The sequence below is a fragment of the Melospiza georgiana genome, chromosome 1, assembly GCF_028018845.1.
Source record: "Melospiza georgiana isolate bMelGeo1 chromosome 1, bMelGeo1.pri, whole genome shotgun sequence".
NCBI classification, from domain to species: Eukaryota; Metazoa; Chordata; class Aves; order Passeriformes; family Passerellidae; genus Melospiza; species Melospiza georgiana.
The window spans coordinates 126,842,105-126,861,638 of record NC_080430.1 but is presented as its reverse complement, the minus strand read 5'-3'; positions in this window follow the sequence as shown (position 1 = coordinate 126,861,638).

Below are 19,534 nucleotides of genomic sequence, written 5' to 3'. Positions count from 1 at the left end.
CTCCTTGGTTTGTAATGTTTATCAAGTATTCTTAAGCAATAATCCTCAAGATTTCTATATTTGTCTGCTTTTAAATATTATACTGGTAAAGGATTGGCCCTCTAAATACTGAGCTACAAGGATTCTATTTCCTTACCTACCAAACATTGATCTTTTAGATCCATGAGCACATTAGCTCCATGGACACAGAGTACATGGGCCACAGACAGCAAAAAAGCACCATTATAAAAGCTCAGTTCCTTTCTTGTAGGCATGAAGTAATGAAATATAAAAGCTTTAATAGGTTTATTAAATTAAAACAGAAATGTCTCAGATGTACTATATTAAGTCTCCTGGTAGTGCTGTGTACTTAAAGTATTAAGATTTTATTCTTAAGACTTTAATATTATAGCTGAAACCTTAAAAGAAATTTGATTAATGTTGCCACCATGGACCCAGCCTGGATGGGGTGCTCACAAAATTATTTTTCCCATTAAAAGAAATTACTCCTCCAGGTAGGAATAGACTGAGGGAAGCTAAACTATATCTGTAACACACTGCATTTCTAAATTGACTTTATTTTACATCTGTATAATAAATCCTATTACAGCCTCATGAGCATGAGCTACTGATAATTCACCATTATTTTCTCAGATGCTTGGATCAATATTTTAGTCTGAAAATTTTTAATATACTGGTGTTAAAACTCTTTTTAAATTATTAAGATATCCAAGTTTCAGAGATATAAAAGTTTCACAGTTAATTTCAATTTTTTTGTTTGGTTGGGTGCCTTGGTTCTGTTTGGTTTTAGTTTATCGTGTTTTCTTTACAATAAAATGTCTTTTATCCATATTTCCACATATTTTGAAAATAGAGGTTCTTTGGGTAAAGAATTGAAATTAATTTATTGTATTCTCTGTCTGCAGTGCTATACTAGGAAACTTCTCCTTTCCACTATTTTTTTCTTGACAGTTTCAAGCACTGAAACAGTGTATAGGAAGCAATGGGGCATAGCTCAAATCTGGGATGAAAAGTAACAAATCAGAAGTGAATATTGCTTGAAGTCAGTTCCTGTTGCGCTCATTTTTCCTGGATGTGTAAGGAAAGCTGACAGCCAGAATTGCATGCCTCACAGATCACTGGGTGAACCTGGATGAGATGCACATGTGATTGGCTCACCTCATTTTATTTGCCCTTACACACAAAGTACACAGTAGCTGTAGGGTCCCAGGTAAATGGCATTTCGTCTAGCATTCTTCATTTAAGCAGATTCCTGGGGGTAGCTGAGTGAGTGACTGGGCAAAGCAGCGTCAAACAATGACATTTTATGCCAGGTTACAGCTCCACAGCAACCATTCACTGATACATGTTAGTGTAACACTGTACTACATATTTGGTGGAATTTGTTGTCTCCCCCTTCACTTTTAGTAAAGAAATATCAACAGTCCCTCTATTTCATGCAGACTCAGTATCATTAGAAATAATTGGATGAAGCTGGAAAGCAAATTATTTTCTTTCCCTTTTTGGCAATCCCTTGAGAACAGAACAAAGCATGACAACCCGTACACCACCTGCTTTATGTTTCACAAAAATCAGGAAGGCTGTCAAATAGCTCCCTGCCTTTGAACTAGATGTTTGTATGTCAAAAAAAAAAATCTGATAATAGATTTCTGAGGCTAAATATTTTTTTTTAATTAGATATCTGTATAGAAGAAATTATAGACATAAGATTACTAAGGAAAATTCAGCATTCTTTTCTTTCTATTCAAGTTAATTATGCATTTTGTATGTGTAAGCATTTTAATTTCAGAATTACTGAGAAGTCAAACACCCCATGAAACAGGTATTAAGAGCTATGTGAAGCACTGAAACATCTGTGTGCTGATTTTGGGTAGTATAAATCAAGTTCTAGCCTTTGGAATACTAATTTATTAATGGAAAATAGAAACCAAGAGAGTTAAACTGTTTAAAGTAATTATGAATTGTAATCTCACAGTAAAAGCTCGAGTCATGTAGATCTGTTGCACTCGCTTAGCTTTAATCCCCCTGGTGTCAATGAGACTATTCAAATGATTAACGTGAAGCATGAACAGGGCAATAAATCAATTTGTTTATATTAACATACGAAAAACCCAAGGTATTTCACCAAATCCATCCAAATACAAAGCAAGTCTAAAACTACCAATACTGTAGTTTACATGTCCTATACCAAAGTACTTTTTTCCATATTTAGGAGTGAGAGGCACAGACTGTTTCTCAAAAATCACAAAAATGTAGTTATTTCTATTGAGTTTGCACAGCTTCTTTAGTAAATTTTGTCTTTATCATACCTGCATAAAACTTAGGCAATTTTAAATTGTAAATATGCCAGAGACATTGTCCAGAACTAAGAAAATAAAGGAATTTGTTCTGTAGTGTCACATTAAATTGCAACATCAGGCTTATGGCTCTTGGTTTGTTGCATGGGTGTTCTTGTTACAGTCAAATGAAGCATTTTAGATCCAGCATTTATTTAAAAGTTATTCCTCACAAAAGAAAAAAAAATCTTTTAATTTTTACTCTTTCATTTTGTTGCTTCCTGCCTTTTGTGCCATCACTGCTAACCATTGTATCTTTGCTTGATTTGAATTAGAAACATATTTTTGGAATGGTTCTTTCAAACATCAAGTGTGATGAGCTGCTATGAAGCATTCATGTATTAGGTAGGAAAAATGCAATGCCAAGATTACATGTTGGTGGGGGGGGAAAGAGAAACAAAAATAACCAAGGTTAATTTTTCATAATATAAGAGATTCAATAGTGAAACAGAAATATTTTAGCAGAGAAGAAACTTAGAAAAATATGATTGAAAGTTAAGAATAGCTTTATGGTGTATGTATGTTACAGTAATTTATAATAAATCATTTATATGGTGGTGAGGCTAATTTTAGGTCACTTGGAGTCTGGATATCAAATTTAAAGAAGCCCTTTAAATATGTTCTGTAGCTTAGAAAAAACTTTGCTCTTTTGACTGGTTTGAAATTCCATTGTGACAGATCAGTCAAAATGTTTGTGGCGGTTTGTACTGGCCTTAAAGATGTAAGTAATCTACAAAGTCCTCTTTTAAAATTTTGACAGACGGGGGCTTTTTATTTTTTTATCTCTTTCATTGATTGGTACTAAAGGCTTTCAATCTATGAAGCACAAAGTGACTATCTTGGAGAATATAAAGTATAATATTTTATTGCAACAAGCAAAGGTAAAAGTTAAGGATTACATTTGTATCTAAGTACAAATTTTCTTGTTGCTATCTATTCTAATTCTTTATCTGTTATCCATTCTAACTGGTGATCTAATTGCAATGCTGTTACAACAGCATTGATATGCTTCTTGTTTTCTTTAAAATAGCATTCAAATGAAATAAAAACAGATAGTCCTTTCATGTATTCTTCTGTCCATTCATTTTAGGCACCTAATAAGTGATCCCAAATGTTGGTTCCATATGATTCCTTATTAGGTCTGTGCTAAGGCACAAAGCTTTTTTTGTGTGTGCAACCTCATTGAAATTACAGATTCCTTTCACTTCTATTAGTACAGAAGAAAGTCACATTACATTGCCTTGCATGGACTTCCACTGAGAATCCAGAAGCATGGGACTAAAGATTCATGTGGTTTCACTCCGATGTTATCAGCATATAGTTTAAAAAAAGAAATTAAAAAAAATAAAATTGTAGTGACTGCATAGACCTTTGGGATAGACTTGCTCTAAATACACCTGGAAACCCAGTTGGTATTTCAGATGGGTACCTATCTCACCTTTCAGTTTAATATAAAACACAAGAGAAGATATAGTTTGAATTACAATTACCTCTCTATACTGGCTAGTTTAGAAATAGAAGAAAAGAAGCAGCAACTATTAACAGTAGTTAAAAAAGTAGTTAACAAAGTAACAACAGTAGTTAACAAAGCAAAGTGCTTGGAAGTGACACACATGCGCACAAAGAATGGTTCTATCAATAGCTGTCATTTGTATCAACAGCAGAATCACAACTTTGAAAATTTAAGAGAAAATTAGAAATGAGCAAAGCAGGGCTTCTCAGGTTGAGAGGTTCATTATTTCGTTTTTATGCCATTTATGTAAAATTATGATTGTGTGATATGGATCATACCATGATTCATTATTAATTCAAATTAAGGGGTTTTTTATAATCCATGTACCTTCTAGTCCTGCACAAATCCTATTCCACCCTGATGAGAATTATTTATATTATCTGACTTTCATATGTACAGTCAGTTCACACCTATTATTTATTAGCTAAAAAATGCTAAGATCTCCCTTATTCTTTCAATCTTGCAAGCAAAAATGTTCAGAACATTCATTAGAAGTTTCTTATCTCAGGTGTACCTACGAGGCTACTTTTCATGTCAGCTTTAGCAGTTTCTTTTTACATTCAGGACATTACGTTTCCTAAATTGCTTATGAGTACTGAATATACTTAAATCAAGTAATTTTAAAACATCTCCTACTATGCACTTTATTCTTGAAAGCATATTCTAAACAAACTCATAAACTGCAGAGAGTAAACCTTTTGAAACTGCTCAGCTCTCAGCTCTTCCATTAACATTACTGTCAAATGCATAAAATGAAAACCACAGAAATCCTTTCTGTTGCTATATCAGGTGTCAGATATTGTCCTGCTAGTTAATCTCTCAAAGAAAGAGGGAAGCTTAATAAAACTATAGCTAAAATCCTTTGACATGAATCCTGCTCTTACCTGCGGATTATAATGTAATCCCATTATGACCTTTCAATATCCTTTATCTATCATGAAAAGTGATGTCTTAAAAGCTTCTTATTTTTGAACCATAGTATACATGTGTTTGTTCTATTGTTAAAGAATGCAATTTACCTCTAAATGTGTTGAAATAGAGGAGTTTCTGAATCTAGGTCTTTCATTCAGACTATTTACAGTCTTCAGTTAAGAAATTGTAATTTTAAAATAAGTATGGCCACATCTGCTAGAAGAATCTCTCTGGTTTTGACAGTGTATCACTCATCATTTGGTGATCTTGGCTAAGTAGAAGGTTAGCCAGTGGCCTGAGGGGCTCAGGGTGCAGAGACATCTCCTCTTGAGTACTGCTCACACATCTCCATCATCCCTTTCACTACTTCTATCAAGATGCTTCTCCTGCTTTCTCTTGAGGGCCCTTCCCTTTCCTCTGTCTTTTTTGCACAAGTAGAGACACTGTGATATCCTGCTACATTTTTCCATGGAAAGAATCTTTGCAAATCCTTGGGAGTATATACGGGCATAATAAATAAAAATAAGGCATTATCTTTTTGCACTAAACTACTTTTTTGCTAGTCACAAGTAGGGAAATGCAGGCAACAGCTCTGGAATCTAATATAGATCTTTACAATTTGTCTTGAGTGTCATCAGGCAGGGGTAAACGATTTATGAAAGGATAATGCAAGAGAAGCATGAAAGTTATCGTTTTCCTACAAAATTAACCTCCTAGTTTTTGGCCTTTATTTCATTCTGCCATATTCTTGGTGATGCTCACTGATTATAGAGAACTGATGCTCACTGATATAGAGAATTCACTGATTATATTAACCATAAAATACAAGTTCCAATTCAGTCTTACCTTTACTAATTTTTTATATTTCTCAAATCTTTCACTGCCTGAACCAAGAACCAAGTATCAATTATCTGATATTACCCAACCCAAAGAAAATTTTAAGATACTGTCAACTCCTTCAAGGTTTTTCAGTCACTACTGTTTTCAAAACAGAATGAAAACACATTTTTTTCCTTTTAACTTAGAAACAGATTCTTTTTTTTTTTTTAATATGAGGTTTCTTTGATGAGATTTTTCTAACCCACAGAATGATCAAGGAAAACTTAGAAGATACAATGTGATTCATATTTTCTTTCACACCACAGTTTAATTTCTTCAAAAGATAATGGAGGCTGTGTCAAAATTTCCATCAAGATTTTAGAAGATTTACAAAAACAATTGCAATATCTAGTCTTTAATGAAAATATTAAAAAGCACATGACCTTTCTGGATAAAACTTTCTCATGGCAAGGCCATCATGCAGAATCTATTGTGGTACATTCTGTTTATTATCTTTGTATAATATGTTTATGATATTAGAATACACCAAAACTAAAATTAAGGAAGATGGAATGGATGGTAAGAGCAAAATGAAACATATTTTATACTCAAAGGCCAAAGACAAGCTATATATGAAATATGGCATTATGAAAGGCAATTTATTCTCAAGCAGTCTGAGAGAAATCCTAACTCTTTCCAAGTAATGCAGTACAACTATGCTTCTACCCTGATATATATAATTCCTCAAGGATACCTGGTGTTTGCTAAAAAGCTTCTGAGTTTCTGAACATATAGATTCTTTTCTAAGTTATTTCCTCCCAACTTTGACCCCTCTGCTTGTTTCCTGGCACCCAATTACACTTGTAAAATATTCTGTCCAGATTGGAACAAATGCTAGAAAATTACCTAGCATTTTTTAAATTATAGGACATGAAATGGAATAAGTGTGAAAATAAGACATACTTCATATGCATAGTACCAATTTCAATGATGATTCATTTTCTACACAACCTTCATTTGTTTTATGCTGCCTGTCAGCCTGCAGCAAGATCACGACAGTCAGTATAGAAATATCACAGTTTAGTCAAGCAAAACAATTATCCTTTGCTTTTTCAGACTGGTGAAGTTACAATAATAAGCTTGGGGGAAATTGATAATGAGATTTGTAAAGGATTTAGTTTTGTTGTTCTTTATTGGGTTTTCTTAGTGTGTTCTTTAGAAAGGGCTTTGCTTTTTTTCTGCTATAGCCTGGACACTCAAACATAAATATACACTCTCCCCCTGCTCAGAGAGAGAAGTCAAGGAAAAAGGAGACAAAAGGAAGAGCGAGTCTTTGCTATTCCCTGTCCTTCACATGAGGAAGAAAGGAAAGAAAATAAATAAGACAATTTGATAAGAAAATTTTTTATACTCCTGCCGCATGGATCTGCACAGCTCCACTTGTTGACCCTTACAGGAGCTGGAAATGGTGATGGTACCCCTCCAGCTACTACTCTGCTGCCTTTCCATCCTTAGAGTGAAATGGTCTCCACTAGACTTTCAGGAGGCGCTTCAGACGTGTTCTTCTCCCTGAGGTCAAGGAGAGAAAACAAATCACCAGGATGGAAATATTCCAGGCTCATACATGACCTTGGGAAATGGAACTAGTAAGACACTCAATGCAGATCCTTCTACTGACTGTCTTTTAGCTGGCAGAGATGTAAAACTGGAGAAAGCACTGACTTTGTTTCTGTTGCTATCTATTAGGGAGTAATTTGGTCAGCAGTTGTAATTATGGGTTCAACTCCTGAGCAAGGCTGAGAACACTTCCAAGCATAATGACAGCTCCATCAGCTGCTGCCCTTCTTTCTGGAAGAGTATGAAATTGTTACAAGGCTCCACCTTCTGCGAGTCCTCAAAATATACAAAGTTCACAAGTGGTTTCCTGCAGCTAGAGGAGTGCTGCCATATGTCAGAATAAATATTGGTTTAATTATCCTGTAAAATCCAAGTTGCATGGTTCAGTGCACAAACAGTAATATTTGCAGGTATGTGTTGAAAAGAAGTCATTATCAAATCCTCTTTCCATTAAAAAAATCAAAATAAAACAAGACAAAAAAAAAAACAGAGAAAATTATAATTTATTTAAAGAATTCTAGTTTTACAAATTGCAAATATAAAAAGTGACATCTTTGACTCGTCATTACTTCCATTACTAAGATGTATGTGTCACATGTTAATGAGATAAAATAAACTTTCTTGTATCAAGTGTTGCCCCTTTTCTTCTGGTGTTTAGTAGTATAGCTTCTCTTGGTAACTGTTACCTTCAACTCAATTTTCTATTCTTACAACAAGAAGAGAATAAAATAAGTGCCAGATGAGAATATGTTATGGAATCATTATCATTGTGGTGTAACAAGTTACTTCATGTGAAAAAGAGAAAATGTCTTACATGGAGTCTGTTGGGGATTACTCCTGCTTATATCTGCAAAACAGTAGAAAATGTACATCTAATATCAGGTAATTACCTTTGAGTGGATGACTGAACTAATCCCACTGTCTTCTGAGTTTCCAATTAAAAAAATAGGCTTACCATATCCTCCAGATATTATTTCAGAAAATACGGCTCATTGGAGGGTCTATAAAATATGACCTATTAAAGATACTGGAACAGTAGGGTTCCTGTACTCCAGAGAAGCCTGAAAGGACATTTATTAACAACCTTCAAATATGTAAAAAACTTTCTTCAAAGAGGAAAGTAGTAAACTGCTTCCCTGTGGTTTTTTTGGATAGTGCAAAGACTAATTAGATAAGTTGAAGCAGGGGATATTTAGCTTTGATATCAGAAACAGCAGTTCAATGATGTTGAAATACTAAATAAATTGCATAAGAAAACAGCAGAATTTTACTAATCAGACATTTTTAACTACAGATCTTTCATAAATCAGGAAATGTTTGATTATATTTGACAGCTGATCAGCAATAAACTGAGATTGACAATATTTAGTGCCAGAGATCAAGCAAGTGCTCTTTAGAAACATCTTCCAGCCCTATTTTCTATTAGCCAAGATTAATTGTAAATCTAAAGCTATATGTTGTGATTGATACATAATATAGAAGTCTGTAGGTTCCTTAAACTTCTGCGTTTTCCACTTGTCATTTCCATAAAAGCAATCCCATAATATGCTAATCTATAAAAAACTCCAGTTTGGACCAACAACAAGAACTACACCGGGACCCAAAATATTCCCACCTTAATCTGAGGAAATCTGAGTACTTAGTGTTTCTCCTGGTGCTATCCATGGTGAGATCCAGGCAATGTTTGGAGAGTGAATTTAGAGCTTTGTCAGGATGTCTTGATGCACCTGTGATTATGTCACTGGCAGTGTCAGTAGTCAGTGACTGGATGCTTGTCTAGAGATTTCTTTCCCCCCACAGAGATTTAAGATTAGAGATTACATTTGATCACCTTTTGTTTCAAAATTCTTAGGAGTTTAATCAGAGGATGTATTTGAACCTGAAAAAGCTCCAATTATTGCAGTTCTAATCTGTCATACAGAAGAGAGCTGAGTAAACACATTAAAAATATTCCAAAAACCTTTTAAAGGTGGGGTCCAGATTTTATCTTTAAAATGGGGAGGTAATTGTATGTAAAAATAAGTAACAAGTTAATATAGTACACTGAAAAAAATCACCATACAAAAAAAAAACGAACTAATTCAATAAGAATTCCACAGGATTTTACTTCTTTACTGTATTCTCTACCCTGTTATCCTAGCCACTCGCTGTTTAGACTGTTTTTCAGGAAGAATACATTGCTAAACCACATTTTTAATGTACATGTAAGTATATGTAACAACAGTTTAGATTTTGGATGGCAATGATATAATTCTGAATTTTCTGAGGAAACTGGATCAAATCTTTGTTTTGATCTGATGATGCTCACTGAGTATATAATTTTAATGTTTTGCCTATTTGTCATCAGACTGCTTCTGCAGCAAGGCCCTGACTTTTAGCATATGTCAGTAGTGTCAGTAACCAAGCTTTTTTTTATTTTGCACAATAAATATAGTTTGTTAATATTTTTAAATTCCAAACTGATCAGATAGTGATAAATTCTGAAAGAGAGTCTCATATAATCTATGTATCTGTTAGCTTCTAGTATCTGGGATAGATAAATACTTCCCTTCTCAAGATATACTACACTTTGGTGACCTTAGAAGATTTTGTTATTTGAAGCAGAAACATGAGTTAGATAGTTTCTTTATTCGGGGTACTTATTTACAGAGTTTGTCCTTACAAAGCAAAAGATATATTTCTAGTGCAGTCTTTTTAAAAGAATTCACTTACTTTTAAAAAGAATTACACTGGTAAGTCTTTTTCAAAGAGTAGGCAAGGAAAACAGTTATCTAGCTGTTGGATTTTTTGTCTCTCCTGGTTCTTTTAGAAATCTTAATTGCTCAAAGAACAAGAGTTGAATATTCTGCCTCAGTCCTTGAAAAAATGTTGTCTTTTTTACCCTCATTTTTTGCACTTCACCCTTGAGTTATTTCTGTATTTCAAAACTCCCAGTCACAGTCCTCAAAGATTAACCTGAATGTCTACTCTGTTTTGAACAGCACCTCTGCAGCCTAAAGGAGATTTTCAGATTTTCCTGACAGACATTAGAAGGTCAGTGATGTATTAAATATTTCTTAATGAATTATCCAATTGCACAATTCCTATTTCAGGGTATTCATATATGCATTTATGTGACTGGAATATGGAGGACTAAACAACTTTCAACAAAATTTATATTTTTAGTGTAGAAATTTACAAAAAATAATTGAGGAATGCAAAAAGTACAATACTTGAAGAGTGGCAGAGCAAGAAGAAATTATTTATATTGAGTCTAAATTCTCTGTTTAATATGTCCTCCATTAAAGATCTTAACACTTGATTCACCCTTGCACCTAAAAATTTCACTCTCTCCAATAAAAGAGATTAACTTTGACAGTAAATTTAAAACAAAGTTACCTAAACACATTGTCTTGCAATGGCATACACTTTCTGTGTTTTCAAAATGCTAACACAGAAATTAGTGAACTCGGGATAATCAAAAGCACCTGAGAAAAAGCAAGCATTCTTTTGTTCCTGACGCAGAATAGAGTAGCAGGAATGTTACAATACATTTTGGCTTCATCCTTCATCTCTGGCTTTCACAGGGCGAAGTATCTCATCTCCAGGAGAACCAGGAGACTGAGATAACTTTGTCATTTCTGCGCCAGCTAAAGTTTACACAGAATACTTCAATCTGCCTGCTCTATTTTGTATTGTCAAGGGCTTTTATGTTGAATTCTGCTGCCTGACTCTTTGAAATAGCCATACAAGAGCAACTGTCTCTGCACAGACAATGAAGGAACGAGTCTCTTAGCAGCCAGATATTTCTTCTCCGTGTTTCTCTCTCATATGCATACACACACCTGTTTACCTAATATGTCTTCTTTTATTTCCTATAATTTTAGATGTATTTCATCTCCTATGATTTTTTGAATAATTTTATCATAGTAGGTGATCTGTTTTGATTAATATGTATGACTGGTTTAGTATGATCCTATATTATGCTAATCTATCAGCAAACTCTTGTCAGGCTAATGATGCGATAAATCAGTGTTACAACAGCTGCTGACATCAGTGGTTTTGGCTGACTTGGTCTTTCTTGATATAATAACGTTAAATGATTGTGGATTGTAACTACATGATCTAACTTTATGGACAAAGATGTAGAAGAAATATTTGGCAATCCTAAGGTCTTCTGGCATATTTAGCTGAACATCTATTTCTCTCTGTTTCTATACAATAATTATTGCAAAAGAACAGGTTTCATTTTTCTCAACCACAAATTAGTTTTATTGACAAAATATGCTTCAAGGCCAAAAAGGAAAAAACTGAGGAGATACTCAATAGAGAAAGTACATTTGTAATTACTTATTTCATAGTTACCAAGAAAAGAAGTAATTTCCCATATGTAATTTTCAATCAGATATATTTCACAAATAAAATATTTTTCCTTTTTTTCCCATTTTGTGCTTCAAGGAAAAAAAAAACCAACAAAAATAATCTTATCATACTACTTTCTTGTATGCTATAATAGACACTCTTGAAAACAAACTATAATGGTCTGTATTTACTTTATGTTCTTGTTTCTTCCCTTCCCTTCTTCACATTTTTTTTCCAAATATGAAATAAAAATGAAAATCCATCTGACTTGCACACGAACCCTCTGAAACCTATTTCCCAAAGACTGCCGCACATCAAACACCTATGTAAATTGCTGTTTCTTACAAGGCTGGATAAGGCAATCTTCAGACTGCAATATCCTTACTGAGAGCATAAATGCAAGAATAGTGCAGGGAAAATTTGAATTGTGGGTTTTCTTATTTCAGCTGGAATTCAGGAGTAATAGAAACTTCAATATTCCTGTTATCTGTGACCTCAAGCTATTTCTGACCAAAGAGAATTAGATGAGTTTGAGCAACTTCCGCATGTAAGCACATGATTAAATTTATCTTGTTTTTCTCTCTTGAAGTTCAAACATCAATACTTTGATATCTCAGGTCCCAGACTGATCCAGCCTTATACAACAGATGAAGACAAATACTGATAACATACAGCACTTATCTTTTAGATAAAAGTTGGCATTGAAAATATGAAGGTACGTCTGTATTAACAAGTTCTGCGGTGTGATAGAACCAGGCCACTAAAGCAGAAGACTCATTGCTCAGGGCCTGAAATCCACAATGCACGTTTCATTACCCATTGTGCTGGAGTAGCTCTGGACCATTCTCAAAGACAGGCTTCCAGTAAAAGCTAGACTCCACCTTTGGTGACATTTCATCCAAAAGGAATCCATACCTCAAGAGGATTCTATGATTAAACTGAAAAGTGGAAAGTGGAAATAATTGAGAGTTTCATTTAAAAACTCTTGGCTGACCCAAATTAAATTGCTGATGCAAATGCAGTCTCCACACAACTGGCATTTTTTTCCGTTTTCCTACCTTTGCCTCCTTATTTGAAATTCTAGCAGGATAAAAGGACACTGCAAACACTTTCTTTTTAGTGGATCTAGATTTCAAAGTTTATTTAATTTATTTTTCGATTAGGAATTTGAGTGCTTCAGTCCTGAATGAATAGATTAAAGAATATAAATCAGATACCTCTGAAAAGATTACCAGGTTTACAGAGTAGGTTGAAGTTGTATTTTCACAGGGTAACTCAGAGGGTGATTTCCCTGTGAATGTCATACACTGAAATAATCTTTTAAGAGATACAACAAGAAACATCCAAGCTAAAACAGCACATCATATCAGTGATCAGTGACCTACAAAAGTTAATAATATACTGTAACTGTCTATTTCATCTAAAACCTGCTTACTAAAGGGTATGCCAGATCCATAAACTGCAGTAAAGAAGTCCATAAATATGAGTTTCCATAATGGATGGTGACTATTTGGAATCTTTTGTTAGGACAGCAATCAGCATTTTTAACATCCGCAGCCTTGCTCAGCTAAGTTTTCCTGAAACCAGGATGTGAATGTATTTCAAAATCTTGGAACTTGTCCTTTTTTTGTTGTTGTTTCTTTGTTTTTCATCAACTATTACTAATTCTATTCCTTTGGAATTTCACATTGAATTTTATAAAAATATTCTGTAGAACATTTTCATTTCATTCCAAAATCATAACTTTGGAGTCATGATTACATTTGTCTGGTCACATTTTAAAGACAAAGAAATATCTAGAAATAACCCTAGAATTGCTGTATTAGTGTGTGGAAATTGTGGAACTCTCCCAAGGTATGATAAGAGTTTCAGTTGAAAAAGTACTGCTGATTGGCAGAAGAAATCACTGTCAGGAACTGCCACTAAGATCCTTATACATGTCCCTAAAGGTGAGTCAAGTGAAGAAGATTCCTGGAGAAAAGTTGGAAGAGCATGAATGAAACTATGAGTTTCTTCTTTCTTTAAAATTCTTCATCATGTCAAAATGAGAAAGGGAAAAATATTCAAACAAATCATACTTCCTCCTAGCCATTCTCCCTTCAGCCTTAATTTTTTACATAGATTAATGATGACAAATAATTTCTGCATAGAACTCCACTGGCACAAAGGGAGACCAAGGCAAAATAAAGGAGTGTAGAAAACTGGTGAATGGACTTAGATTTATGTAGACTAGTTTCCACATATTCTAGACAATATATAATTCTTTTTTATTTCTTTATGCAGGTATACAATAGGTTGTTAACATATCAGCAAGAGTTACAACCTTTAGCAGCACTAGCACTTTATTGATGAAATGAGGCCTCCTTCCAGATGTGTAATGAATCTCATTTTAACTAATCCTCTACTGTCATTTATGCTGCTTATGCAAGTAGTGACTCTTTGGGCCACAGTCAGATGGCAAAAGCCATGGAGTACTCAAAGAGTCAGCACTTGGTTTCTGTTTTCACTGAAAGATGGTACGAGCTACTGCATGTCCACTCACACTAGCCAGGACTCACACAGGCCAAGTGGGACTCTGGTGAGTCAGGAAAACTTCATCTAGTGGATCTTTATGTTGGTGTAACTGTGGCTTCCTCTCTGCTTTTCAGTCTGAGACATGACTTTTTCCTTATTGTAAGTCTTAAAGGCAAGCAATAGTGATCCTGAAAATTTCCAAGGGGCTTGTCTGATCATTCTTAAATCTCTAGTGAACCATTCTCTGCAGCTCAGGAAAATGAACAATTTAGAATTTTCAGGAGTGAGAGTAAAAGGTTATTCTGAAGGAAAGTAATTCCAGAAGAATAAAGAATAACTATGACACCCTGGGAAAAAAGAGGAGCAGTAAGTATGGATCCTTTCTCCCCCCAGATTGCATTATATTCTTATTATTAACATTTCATATTCTGTTGCATTGAACCAAAGGGGTTTCAGTTCTTTTAGGACAGGAATGGAACTTGATGCAGCAATGATTTTTCATTAAATTGAACTTAGAGTAGCTTACAGTGACTACCAACAAGGCATAAAGCGAGAATTAACTGAGGCCGTACTGTCATTGCATTGTTTGAGCCAAGCATTCACTGGAGCTCACTCAGGAGTAAACAAATAATATATTGGAATGATTTCATCATAACCTGTCAAGCAGAAATAAATGCAGACATTGAATCTCAGGGAACCTTCGATAAAATATAGAGAGAAGTAAGCTCTAAACAGCACAACTTTCAGAAAAAAAAATATTGCCAGAGAACCAGTATATTTTAGAAAGCCAGGCCTGTTATAATTCCTCTGTTAGTGAAAGATAAATATTTTTATCCAGAACCATTTAGGAGAGTCATAAAGGACCTAAATTCTGGTAACTGCTTCTTATCCAATTGTTGGGGTTGCTGAAAGTTATGTGACTTTGAAAGACCTAGATAAATCAGATTTTCTCATTTCATTTATGACACTTGGCCTATCCTCCTCTTCTTAATGAGCTTCTCTGTTTCTCATTTCATTACTCCTAAGAGGTTGTCAGTGTGGACAGAACAACCTCTAATGGCAACTTGAGTGAGCTACTGGCTAAAAATGTAAACCAAGAAGTGTAAGCAGGCATCAGAATTTAGTGTAACAGAAATATACATACTTTAAAAACAACCTTTTACTAATTTTCTGGTAACAGAAAGAGAGACAAGAGTCAAATGGACTCATTGGTCACTCACAATCACCAGGCAGTAGAGCCACAGAGAAAATTAGAAAAGACAAAAACATTATGCTCATAAACAACAGGAGAATTAAGTGCATTCATTCAACATGTTTTCAAATCACTTCTGTTGTGGTTTTGGGGCTGGTAGAGTTTATTTAACAAGGAATAACCAGCATAAGAGAGGATACTCAAGGAAAAGTCACAATGGTTAGAGGAGAGGATGAAAAGCAGTAGTGAAGCTAAAATTTCACTTAAATAACTTGTGCAGCGGTGTGTATACAGTCAAACAATCTCAGCGGAGAAGGTTTAGTACAAATTTATGTAATGTAAAGTAATGCTTGTTGAGATAGTCGGGCTCTGAAAAGGCATGAACAAAAATATCAAGCTTAGAACTTGTGGAGCACTTCACATCTGAACTCCCCCAGGGTTCTGATAGCATTCAGAGAGGAATCTCAACCAATAGAAAGCAATACTAAAATGAATGGTCTTGCAGGGTTAACATAATACCACTGAGCTGGCACAGGGAACATCATCTGTTGTATACCATAAAAATATGCAGAAAGCTTAACCTATTTTTGCAGTTAGAGAGTTATCCAAGGAATTATAGACTAGGTGTTGTCTTTAGTAAGAAAATTAAGTTTATGCTGCAGGAAGGAGATTGACATCATATTTTTCTGTAAAATGACATAGCCATAAGCTATGGAGATGCAGGAATGGAAATACTCTCCAGTGAGCTAATTTGTACTAGAAGTTAAGTGAGAAAGAGAGTTCTTAATTCTGTAGACAATCTTAGGGATATTAGGAAAAAATTCTTCCCCCAATGAATTATTGGGCAGTGGAACAGACTGCCCAGGGAAATGTTGAGTTACCATTCCTGGAGTTATTTGTGCAGATGTGGCAACTGGGGACATGGTTTAGTGCTGGACTTTAGTGTTAATGGGTGAATTCAATTATTTTAGAGGTTTTTTCCAACCGAAAGCATTCTATGATTCAATTGACACAATTAAATCTACAATCAGGAGAGAGAACACTTCTTCAGAAGTCTCTCCAAAACCAGATTATTATGTAACAACAGAAAATATATCTGCCCTTGCCACAGCATTATGTTAATTAATCTTTTTATTCTAGCCAACCTGAAAAAAGAATAATAAAGAAATTTCATGCTGTAGAGAACTTGTTTATACCTGTTCTTCTCTGATAAGGGTTCACTCAGCAAGCTCCAGATTTAGGACTACAAAGTAGCAGTAAAAAACAAACAAACCTAAACCAAAATCAAAACCAAACACACAACAACAACAATAGCTACAAAATCTACAAAACCATTGCCCTGCCTAATTTTACATGACAATTGTAATTAAGAGTCAGTTAACCTGGTCTGCAAACTCGTTTGGTGTCAGTGTATGTGTATACTTCTCTTGCCTTGTTGCTGAATGGGGCTCCTAGGCAGTGTGGTACAGAATCATAAACCATCTTTCTGTGAGAGCTGTAAGAGGAGGAACAAAGTCATGAAGAAATAAAAAAAATAGAGAAACTATAGACTCTGCTCATGGTACCTGACTGCAGCTTCCTTAAATCTAACTCACAGCTAGCAATTTGAAGAAAATGCAAAAGGGAAAAAGTAACACCTCAGCCAGTCTGGGAATAACATTGCAAGGAACTGGAAAATACTTAGCAGTTTGAAATATATTTAATATCATTTGGTGCAGAAAAGGAATGGGAAGTCATCAGTCTTCCTACACATTGCAGAAAAAGCAACATTTAACATTTACAATCACTACAGTTTTCAGGAGGAAATATAAACTGCAATATAGTACAAGATATCCTGTACTTTAAAACAAACTAACTTTGAATAGATCAGTTTTTCTTTCTGCACAGACTGGGCAAACCACAGATCAGATCTGAAATTCAGGCTTAGTCAAAAGTACACAGAGTCACAAGAAAGCTACAGTGACTTCTGCATTTACAGAGATGCTTAAGAAAAAGGAAGATAAATTGACCAGTTGTTCTTAAGCTTATTATTTTAATTTCCTGTATTTTTATTTATATAATATATTCAAATATTTCATTTTCTATCACAGCAAAAAAGGAGTTTTCTGTCCTTCATTAGGTACTAAGAGATACTTGGTGAAATTACTTGAACTGAATTGTTATAAAGTTAAATGTTGAGAATTTTAATGCAAATGAAAACATTAATACACTCTATTCAAATAGCATAGTTTTAAGACAATATCTGATTCCACTGAAAATTTACAGCAACATAATAAATGTCCTTAATTTCAAATTTCAAGGCATAGATGACAAATCTGTTGCTTTGGATTTTTCTAGGTTTAGGGCTTTTTTTTTTTAAATAATTTCCATCTGTTTTGACATTTGCATCTAGTTAATTCTTTAAAAGTGTTTAAAACATCCAATATATGCTGAATATATCAGTAATATGAGGCCTTATTTTTAAAGTTCTAATAGTCAATAATATAAATAAACAGACCAGTCATGGGGACATGTACATGGGTAATAAATGTTTCTATAAATTTTAAACATATCTTCAGTTGCCTTTCCTTTATTCTTTCATTGCGCACCCAAATGTTATGAAAATATGCATTTGAACTGTGAAATCTGAATATTCCACAGTGCATTTCCAAAAGCAGTATTATTATATTATGTGTTAATATTTCCTTATGAAATTATCATGTTTATAATTACATATATATATTTATAAATAAACAAATGCAGATTTTTGTTAATTGTATTTGTTTTCTATTCTTTGTTAATTATAATTATATATTTTAGAAAAAATAAAATATTATTATTACAGTGACATTAATATCAGTGGGATATTTCACACAAAACTTTAAAATAGGAAACCCTTACAACACTTAAGTTGTCCCTCTGAAAAAAAGGAGCAAAATATCATGTAACTTCCTAATTGAGAGACTTCCATGGTAAGAATTTGTAAGCAAAAATTATTCTTAAAGCAAAGCACACACCGGGCAGTGTGATAGAGCAAGTTCTTTGTGTCCTCTACAAAACTAATTGTTTTCCACTACTAGATCTCTCCTTAGAGATACACCCCACGGGGTAGCTCCAAATCTGGCTGTCTCTCCTCCTCCTGCCTCCTCCTTCGGTCCCAGCTCAACCAGAGCTCCTTCATTTTCCCATCCTAGGAGAAGGGAGTGTGGAATTCCTCACTCCTGGACCAAAGCTTAGATCCTGCCGCCACATGCTTTGGTCTTGCCCCCAGCAGTGGATGCAGCTTATCTGTGAGTCTATGCTGCCCAAATAATCAGTATAGTAAATATTTTTCACTGGAGACATTGTCTGTAGTTGGAAAGGAAAAAAAAAGAGATCATAAATATTTTGATTTTATTAACTACTTTATCAGTTATTCCTTTACTGCTAGTTATCATGCAACCCTTATCCATTTTGTCAATTATGTGTAATCTTTTCGTCTATGAGATAAATTTATCAGTATCAAGTATGATAAATGTTGCTGGTACCAATCTTTTGGTATAGAGAATTAGATGTCTACCATGAAAGGAATAGGAAATTCATTCTTTCAACTCTTTTTTCAACAAGCTAATTTGAAGCTTTGTTTTCATTTCCCTGAACTGTTGCTACCATTTAATATGGAAAAAATATGGAAATTTAAATGGGGTTTTTTTGAGTTAGAAGATATTTTTTAAATCAAGTTGAGTGACTTCTCTGATTCACATCTGAAGCACTCTAATATACACAGATGTAATGTAAAGATTAGGTAGAGATATTAATATTTGAGACATCTTACTGTAAAGAATAATATAAATTAAAATAAATGTGCATTCATAACATTTTGATAAAAATTGGCATTATTCCATGTATGACATTAATGCTTTGGCATAATGGTTATAATATCTTTTACATAATTTGATCAAATTATATTAAAATGAAATAGATAAGGAGATGAATCCAAAAAAAGGGCCCAGATATATTAAATCATGTCATCATTAAAACAGTAATAAAAACACTCATACATTAAATTGTGTAAAATATAAAAATTGATGCTCTTATTGGCTAGATGTGTTTGCCATGAATTTTAACAATATTGTGATGGTTGCACAAAATATGACATATTTTCATAGCCTACCCTTGTTTTTACAATTCATAGTTTCTAATGAAAAATAAATTTTTCTTTCTGACATATTTCTGAATCACAATATTAATATCAGTATTTCCTACTCTGTTTTAATCATATGACTTTTAATAGGTGGGTTCTGAGAATAAGTAAAAAAGACACTGAAATAT